Source organism: Oncorhynchus nerka, linkage group LG9a (genome assembly GCF_034236695.1).
Source record: "Oncorhynchus nerka isolate Pitt River linkage group LG9a, Oner_Uvic_2.0, whole genome shotgun sequence".
Taxonomy (NCBI): Eukaryota; Metazoa; Chordata; class Actinopteri; order Salmoniformes; family Salmonidae; genus Oncorhynchus; species Oncorhynchus nerka.
In genome coordinates, this window is record NC_088404.1 from 31,896,546 (window position 1) to 31,906,832 (window position 10,287).

Below are 10,287 nucleotides of genomic sequence, written 5' to 3' on the forward strand. Positions count from 1 at the left end.
ACACTCTATACTGCCCCAAACACACACTGTACACTCCTGACCTGAGTCAGTGGGGACTTCATCATAACCAAACCGAGATCTCCCTTGTTCCGCGTTCAGCACAACTCTCTGATCCGTTTCTGTCTCCGCCTCTCACACTCTATACTGCCCCAAACACACACTGTACACTCCTGACCTGAGTCAGTGGGGACTTCATCATAACCAAACCGAGATCTCCCTTGTTCCGCGTTCAGCACAACTCTCTGATCCGTTTCTGTCTCCGCCCTCTCACACTCTATACTGCCCCAAACACACACTGTACACTCCTGACCTGAGTCAGTGGGGACTTCATCATAACCAAACCGAGATCTCCCTTGTTCCGCGTTCAGCACAACTCTCTGATCCGTTTCTGTCTCCGCCTCTCACACTCTATACTGCCCCAAAACACACTGTACACTCCTGACCTGAGTCAGTGGGGACTTCATCATAACCAAACCGAGATCTCCCTTGTTCCGCGTTCAGCACAACTCTCTGATCCGTTTCTGTCTCCGCCCTCTCACACTCTATACTGCCCCAAACACACACTGTACACTCCTGACCTGAGTCAGTGGGGACTTCATCATAACCAAACCGAGATCTCCCTTGTTCCGCGTTCAGCACAACTCTCTGATCCGTTTCTGTCTCCGCCCTCTCACACTCTATACTGCCCCAAACACACACTGTACACTCCTGACCTGAGTCAGTGGGGACTTCATCATAACCAAACGGTAGATCTTCAGAACAAACTCATTTCTTCAAATAAGGTGTATAAATACACCGTCATCTCAGTGTAATCAAGTGTATTACTGTTGTCTGTCTTTAACCACTGTCAAAGCATTACTTAAATAAGACATATTCCATTTTAATTGTCAAAAATGACTTCTTGGGAAAATACAACATCCTGGACAGTGGTGGAAAAAGTACCCAATTTTCATACTTGAGTAGAAAGTGACTCAAGTAAAAGTGAAAGTCACCCAGTAAATCCTACTTGAGTAAAAGTAAAAAAGCATTTGGTTTTAAATATACTTTAGTATCAAATGTAAACATAATTGCTAAAATATACTAAAGTATCAAAAGTAAAAGTATAAATCATTTCAAATTCCTTATATTTAAATTTACAGATAGCCAGGGGCACACTCCAATACAAATAATTTGTGTTTAGTGAGTCTGCCAGGTCAGATGCAGTAGGGAAGACCAGGAATGTTCTCTTTAAGTGAGTGAATTGGACCATTTTCCTGTCCCGCTAAACATTCAAAATGTAATGAGTACTTTTGGGTGTCAGGGAAAATGTATGCAGTATAATGTACATTATTTTCTTCAGGAATGTAGTGGAGTAAAAGTAAAAGATGTCAAAAATATAAATAGTAAAGTAATAGTAAAGTAAAGTACATATACCCTTTACTTTAAAGTATTTTTACTTAAGTACTTTACACCACTGATCCTGGATATGCAAATCGTCCTTATTGGGTGGATTCACGCAACTTCAATCCCAGCAACAATGCATGTCTGTCATGTTCAGTTCCAATCACAGACTGATTACTCAGAGACCTCCATATCGACTGTTATATCTTTCTCTCTCTGTCTCTCTCTCACACTTCCTGTCTCTCACTTTCTCTCACTCTCTCGCTCTCTCTGTGTGTGTGTGTGTGTGGACACCTTTTCCTATACTTGTGAGTACCAAAAGTTCTCACAAAAATAGTAAACCAACTAAAACCTCAAATACACCTAAGTTCTCCTGCAACCGGGTGATCAAATTAAGATCCTACAAGTGTATCTGTCTGTCTCGCTCACCCAAGGAGACACACACACATACACTTTCCCGAGGTCTTCGTAGCAGGAGAGAGTGGGAGCTGTTTAGCACAGGGATGAGATGAGATGCCGTTGACATGGAAACCACATGAATTTACAGTGTGGCAAAGTGGTGAAATCACCTTGATGACAGGAACATTCAGATCCTTCTCAAATATATCAGGTCATCTAGTGCCAACTGCCATATCCATGATAACATACTAATACAGAACCTAGTATTAAAGAACCTAATGGCTATATGCCAGAGATCAAATACATGGACCAGCTAATAATGTGACACTGAACTGAAGGAGAGGAGATTACATCTGCAATGAAGGACAGGCAGTAGTGGAAGTCCCATTTTTCAACTTGTCCATTCCATCACACCAGGGCGAGTATCAACACAAAGCATCTCAGAGTAGGAGTGCTGATCTAGGATTTGTCCATTTAATCTTATTAATTATGATCTAAAAGGCTAAACTGATCCTAGATCACCACTTCTACTCCGAGACGCTTTGTGGATACAGGCCCAGATATACATGATATAATCCCAGGAGTGTAGATACTCATTATATCTGACTCATAGCAACTTGATGAGGGACATGCTGCTCACCTTTCTTGCGGACCACCTCCTCAGACTCAGGTTTGCGTGTGACAGAAACCACCTTCATCAGCAAACTGTTGCCCCCCTGTCTGATCAGAGACACCACCTGCTTATGGCCCACCTTCACCACGTTCACTCCGTGCACCTGGAACACACACACGCACGAATGCCACACACACATATACACACGGCTGGAGGTCAGCAGACAGAGACCTGAGAGGCAGTGGGGCTAGTCCATGGGGTTGGAGAAGAGACAGGAGAAGAGGAGAGGGGGTGTAGTTACCTCTATGAGGAAGTCTCCTGTCCTAAGCCCAGCCCTCCAGGCCACTCCCTCCACGTCGACAGACTCCAGGTACTGGAGGGCAGGGAATGCAGGTGTTGGGGTGAACTCCTCAATAGGCGTCTCAGCTGGGAATACACAGAGAGAATGACCAAATATCCAAACATGGATAGATGTTTGAACACAAGAAATACACATACAGTATTAATTTTGGAATCCACCGTAAGGTACACTGAAACGTGAGAGTATCACCCACGCACATCTGCCATGGAAAAGAGAACACACCTTAAGCTCATAGAGGTACACATAGAAGTAGATACACACAGCAGCCTGTAAGTGAATGTGTGTTTATAATAGAGTGAGTGATGGCTTATTTTGATTTATTTCACCTTTATTCAACCAGGAAGGTCAGTTGAGAACAAGTTCTCATTTACAACTGCGACCTGACCAAGATAAAGCAAAGCAGTGCGACAGAAACAACACAGAGTTACACATGGAATAAACAAGCGTACAGTCAATAACACAATAGGAAAAAAAAGAAAGTTTTTCTACAGTGTGTGCAAATGGCTTGAGGAGGTAAGGCAATAAATAGGACATAGTAGCGAAGTAATTACAATTTAGCAGATTAACTGGAGTGATAGATGAGCAGATGATGATGAGCAGATGATGGTGTGTAAAGTAGTGATACTGGTCTACTAAAGAGTAGCAAAGTAAATAAAAACAATATGGGGATGAGGTAGGTCGATTGGGTGGGCTATTTACAGATGGACTATGTAGGAACGGTGAGGTGGTGTGACAGGGAGAGACCCTTTCACTCAACCATATTACTTGAATCACTCTCACACTGAAAATCAGATTACACACACACACACACACACACACACACACACACACACACACACACACACACCTTAGGATAGAGCTACCGTGAACTACACACACCCTTCATTTAATCCAATTGAGTCTGACTATACCACTTAAAAAGGAGAACTCCCAGAGGCACCTGCAATGTGTGTGTGTGTGTGTGTGTGTGTGTGTGACATGACCCCACTATGAAAGACATTCTATTCAATTTTATCTGAGGCACATGGGAAGATGGAGGGAGAGAAAGAAGAAGACAAGAGAGGAGAGAGGGAGGGATACATCTAGAGTGGGGGAAAGTTGACTGATGGAAATTGGAAAAGGAGGAGAAAAAGGTAGACAAATTGAAACATTGAAAAGAAAGCTATTGGCTCTACAGTAGACTCCATGTCAACTGTTTGTTGATCAGGAGGAAAGCTACAGACTAGTCTCTCCCTCTCTCTCCAGCCTTCATAGCTTTAGTGTTTAGAGGTAGGGAAAGGAAGAGAGCAAGAGAAAAAAAGTAGAGTAAGAAAGAGATGTAGAGACAGAGAGGGGAGAGAGAGGCAGGTAGCCCAGCAGTTAAGAGCGTTTGGACAGTAATGGAAAGTTCGCTGGTTCAAAACCCTGAGCCAATTAGGTGAAATATTAGTCGATGTGCCCTTGAGCAAGGCACTTAACCCTAAATGCTCCTGTACATCACTCTGGATAAGAGTGTCTGCTAAATTACAAAAATATAAATATAGAGATGGAGGAGCAGCAAACACACTCTGACTCCTGGGTTTGGTGCCCGCGGGGGGTTGCTATAGTAACCAGCATGGGGAGCTGGAACGTGCAGTAGTGTGTGTGTGTGAAGTAGTAGAGGATAAGGACTAATAGTAAAGCTGAGAAAGGAATAAAGAAGAGGGAGGTAAGGTGTGAAAGAAAGAATTAAAGAAAGACAAGAGAAGAATAGAACAAAAGAAAGACAGTGAAGGAATCAATGAACGAGGAGAAATAAAGATAAAAATTGGAGAGAAATCATGTAATTTCCGTCTCCCTGAATACAATGTGTGAGGAACAGATGGGGATTCAACGGACAGTTCATTTTAGGATGACGCCACCACAAAGGCTAGACAGACACACACATACACACACTCAGAGAGAGACAATGTGGTGTTGATCAAAGCCAGTCGTGTTGGTTCATAGGTAAATAAGTCATACTGTGTGACTCAGTGAAAGAGGTCTAGAACTCCTCACATCAACCCACCACATCTCATACCCCACACTCAGAACACCTGCAGAGGGGCTCACAGACCTGTAATGACACACACACAGACAGCCTATGACATGAAGAAAGTAGCTAGCAGGGCCTTGGAGGCAGCAGTGACAGTGATCAAAACAGCCTGCTTTAGTAATAAGGTATAAAGTCAAGCTTTGTGAAAATATGTGTTTGGAGCTCCAGGCTGGTCCTGGAGGTATAGAGAGAGAAGTTGTCTGTTCCAGTCTTATGGCCCATCACTAAAACACTTGATTAATTAGCAAAGGTATTCACCTAGGTGTGAGTGTGTGTGTGTGTTTTCTACCTTTGGCTCCCCGCAGGACGAAGCCGAAGCCTTCGTTTTCTTTCTTCTGCAGCATAGCATTCTTCTCCTCTATGATGTAATCACTGGAGAGTAGAGAGGAGAGGGACAGCAAGTAAGAGTCCAGCAACAAGTTCACAGAGAGAAGAGACAAAGAGACAAAGGGGGGAATGAAGAAAAGGGGAGAGAGAGCTAGGGATGGTAGAGAAAGGGGGACAGGGATGGGAGGAGAGGGACAATGAGAGAGAGAAAGAGGTAAGGAAAGAGAGGGCTAGATAGAGGAGAGAAGGATAGGGAGCAGAGAGAGCTGGGTGGGGGATGTAGGGAGAGAGTAACCCAATGGCTTTTGAACAAACAAACACACCGGAACCTCCTTCTCTGATGACCCAATCAACTTAAAAGCCTAGCTCAAGGTTATCTTGAGGCTGTACAGTACCTAGATTGTGTGTATTTGTATATGTGTGTGTGTGTGTGTGTGTGTGTGTGTGTGTGTGTGTGTATGTGTGTGTGTGTGTGTGTGTGTGTATGTGTGTGTATGTGTGTGTGTGTGTGTGTGTGTGTGTGTGTGTGTGTGTGTGTGTGTGTGTGTGTGTGTGTGTGTGTGTGTGTGTGTGTGTGTGTGTGTGTGTGTGTGTGTGTGTGTGTGTGTGTGTGTGTGTGTGTGTGTATGTACAGGATAGTACTAGCAAATGCAATGTAATGATGTGTAATGCGGGCCTTTCATCACCAGTGTTGTCTGTGTGTTCCCTCCTAATGACTGAAATTCCAGGGATAGGAGATAAGAACAGAGGACTTAGCCTCTCCCATTCAGGAGGAGAAAGAGGAGGAGAAAGAGGAGGAGAAGAGGAAGAGGAGGAGGAGGAGAAAGAGGAAGAAGAGGAGTGCGTGCTTGCTTGCAGAGAAATATTAAATTATCTCACGACTAATAAGAGAGTCGTCACAAGTGTGCGTTTTTGTTTATGTGAGTGAGTGTAGGTAAGAGCGAGTGTGTGTGTGTGTGTGTGTGAGTGAGTGAGTGAGTGTGTGAGTGAGTGAGTGAGTGAGTGTGTGAGTGAGTGAGTGAGTGAGTGAGTGAGTGAGTGAGTGAGTGAGTGAGTGAGTGAGTGAGTGAGTGAGTGAGTGAGTGAGTGAGTGAGTGAGTGAGTGAGTGAGTGAGTGAGTGAGTGAGTGAGTACAATATTATGTCAGTTCATACCAGACAATTCAATCCTCAAAAACAACAGCACAACAACACTCTGAAGTCACACAGTAAAAGTAGCAACATGTCCCATTCTCAGCAACACCCATATACTGTTGACTGACTGACTGTCAGATCCCACGGCTGACACCAGACAGCCCATAGAGTTAGTGAAGCAGAAGAGTGAGAGTGTCAGTGTCGCAAAAGTCTCTCTGGTTAGTAGACATCTCAACACCATACACACTGGCATGGGAGATCTGGAGTTTGAACTTGTGTTAACAGTTTGCCACATCTGCTGCCCAGCAACTTACCCAGGGCAGATAGAGCCCCTGCTGACAGAGCCTGAGACCCATGAGAAATGCTCCTGTGTCAGGGGGCAGAGGTTGCAGAGATACAGTATCATGCTAAATACAGAGATATACGGTGTATAGATATGCCGGTAGATCAACATCTCTTCCTCTCTCCTCTCTCAGCCTACATCCTGCATATTCAACTCCAGCTTAAACGTTACCCATCCATAGTGCCAGTATACCTTGCTTTATGTTTCCATTCAACCAACCATGTTTTCAATCTCTCTGTTGCATTCACAATTCTATTTCATGAACTCCCATTTAGATACAGCTCAACTCAGGCATTTTGAAAATATCTTCCATACATTCATATGCAAATAAAACACACACTGTAGCAGAATCATATCACACAATGTACGTATTTATAGTCTTACATAGAATAATGTTCCATAAACCTCTAAGTAGCAATTCACAGCAGCATGCCAAAGACTTCCATTCACATACAACTACATTCTATAGACTTCCATTCACATACAACTACATTCTATAGACTTCCATTCACATACAACTCCATTCCAGACTTCCATTCACATACAACTCCATTCCATAGACTTCCATTCACATACAACTCCATTCCAGACTTCCATTCACATACAACTCCATTCCAGACTTCCATTCACATACAACTCCATTCCATAGACTTCCATTCACATACAACTCACATTCCAGGCTTCCATTCACATACAACTCCATTCCAGACTTCCATTCACATACAACTCCATTCCATAGACTTCCATTCACATACAACTCCATTCCAGACTTCCATTCACATACAACTCCATTCCAGACTTCCATTCACATACAACTCCATTCCATAGACATTCCATTCACATACAACTACATTCTATAGACTTCCATTCACATACAACTCCATTCCAGACTTCCATTCACATACAACTCCATTCCAGACTTCCATTCACATACAACTCCATTCCAGACTTCCATTCACATACAACTCCATTCCAGACTTCCATTCACATACAACTCCATTCCATAGACTTCCATTCACATACAACTCCATTCAGACTTCCATTCACATTCCATTCCAGACTTCCATTCACATACAACTCCATTCTATAGACTTCCATTCACATACAACTCCATTCCAGACTTCCATTCACATACAACTCCATTCCATAGACTTCCATTCACATACAACTCCATTCCAGACTTCCATTCACATACAACTCCATTCCATAGACTTCCATTCACAATACAACTCCATTCCATAGACTTCCATTCACATACAACTCCATTCCAGACTTCCATTCACATACAACTCCATTCCAGACTTCCATTCACATACAACTCCTATAGATTCCATAGACATACAACTCCATTCACATACAACTCCATTCCAGACTTCCATTCACATACAACTCCATTCAGACTTCCATTCACATACAACTCCATTCCAGACTTCCATTCACATACAACTCCATTCCATAGACTTCCATTCACATACAACTACATTCTATAGACTTCCATTCACATACAACTCCATTCCAGACTTCCATTCACATACAACTCCATTCCATAGACTTCCATTCACATACAACTCCATTCCATAGACTTCCATTCACATACAACTCCATTCCATAGACTTCCATTCACATACAACTCCATTCCATAGACTTCCATTCACATACAACTCCATTCCATAGACTTCCACATTCATTCACATTCTATAGACTTCCATTCACATACAACTCCATTCCATAGACTTCCATTCACATACAACTCCATTCCATAGACTCATTCCATTCACATACAACTCCATTCCATAGACTTCCATTCACATACAACTCCATTCCATAGACTTCCATTCACATACAACTCCATTCCATAGACTTCCATTCACATACAACTCCATTCCATAGACTTCCATTCACATCCACAACTTCCATTCACATACAACTCCAGACTTCCATTCACATACAACTCCATTCCACAGACTTCCATTCACATACAACTCCATTCCATAGACTTCCATTCACATACAACTCCATTCCATAGACTTCCATTCACATACAACTCCATTCCACAGACTTCCATTCACATACAATTTCATTCCATAGACTTCCATTCACATACAACTCCATTCCAGACTTCCATTCACATACAACTACATTCTATAGACTTCCATTCACATACAACTCCATTCCAGACTTCCATTCACATACAACTCCATTCCATAGACTTCCATTCACATACAACTCCATTCCAGACTTCCATTCACATACAACTCCATTCCATAGACTTCCATTCACATACAACTCCATTCCAGACTTCCATTCACATACAACTCCATTCCAGACTTCCATTCACATACAACTCCATTCCAGACTTCCATTCACATACAACTCCATTCCATAGACTTCCATTCACATACAACTCCATTCCAGACTTCCATTCACATACAACTCCATTCCAGACTTCCATTCACATACAACTCCATTCCATAGACTTCCATTCACATACAACTACATTCTATAGACTTCCATTCACATACAACTACATTCTATAGACTTCCATTCACATACAACTCCATTCCAGACTTCCATTCACATACAACTCCATTCTATAGACTTCCATTCACATACAACTCCATTCCAGACTTCCATTCACATACAACTCCATTCCATAGACTTCCATTCACATACAACTACATTCTATAGACTTCCATTCACATACAACTCCATTCCAGACTTCCATTCACATACAACTCCATTCCATAGACTTCCATTCACATACAACTCCATTCCATAGACTTCCATTCACATACAACTCCATTCCATAGACTTCCATTCACATACAACCATTCCATAGACTTCCATTCACATACAACTCCATTCCATAGACTTCCATTCACATACAACTCCATTCCATAGACTTCCATTCACATACAACTCCATTCCAGACTTCCATTCACATACAACTCCATTCCACAGACTTCCATTCACATACAACTCCATTCCATAGACTTCCATTCACATACAACATTCCATAGACTTCCATTCACATACAACTCCATTCCATAGACTTCCATTCACATACAACTCCATTCCATAGACTTCCATTCACATACAACTCCATTCCAGACTTCCCATTCACATAAACTCCATTCCAGACTTCCATTCACATACAACTACATTCCATAGACTTCCATTCACACTCCATTCCAGACTTCCATTCACATACAACTCCATTCCATAGACTTCCATTCACATACAACTCCATTCCAGACTTCCATTCACATACAACTCCATTCCATAGACTTCCATTCACATACAACTCCATTCCATAGACTTCCATTCACATACAACTCCATTCCATAGACTTCCATTCACATACAACTCCATTCCACAGACTTCCATTCATACAATTTCATTCCAACTTCCATTCATACAACTCCATCTCCACAGACTTCCATTCACATACAACTCCATTCCATAGACTTCCATTCACCACAACTCCATTCCATAGACTTCCATTCACATACAACTCCATTCCATAGACTTCCATTCACATACAACTCCATTCCATAGACTTCCATTCACATACAACTCCATTCCATAGACTTCTATTAACATACAACTTCATTCCATAGACTTCCATTCACATACAACTCCATTCCATAGACTTCCATTCACATACAACTCCATTCC

General features: G+C 42.3%; 1 pseudogene; it reads right to left on the reverse strand.

Moving 5' to 3' along the window:
- LOC115134864 (SH3 and multiple ankyrin repeat domains protein 3-like) overlaps positions 1-6,672 on the reverse strand; it is an 81,362-nt pseudogene extending 74,690 nt beyond the window's left edge.
- Positions 6,673-10,287: the final 3,615 nt, after the last annotated feature.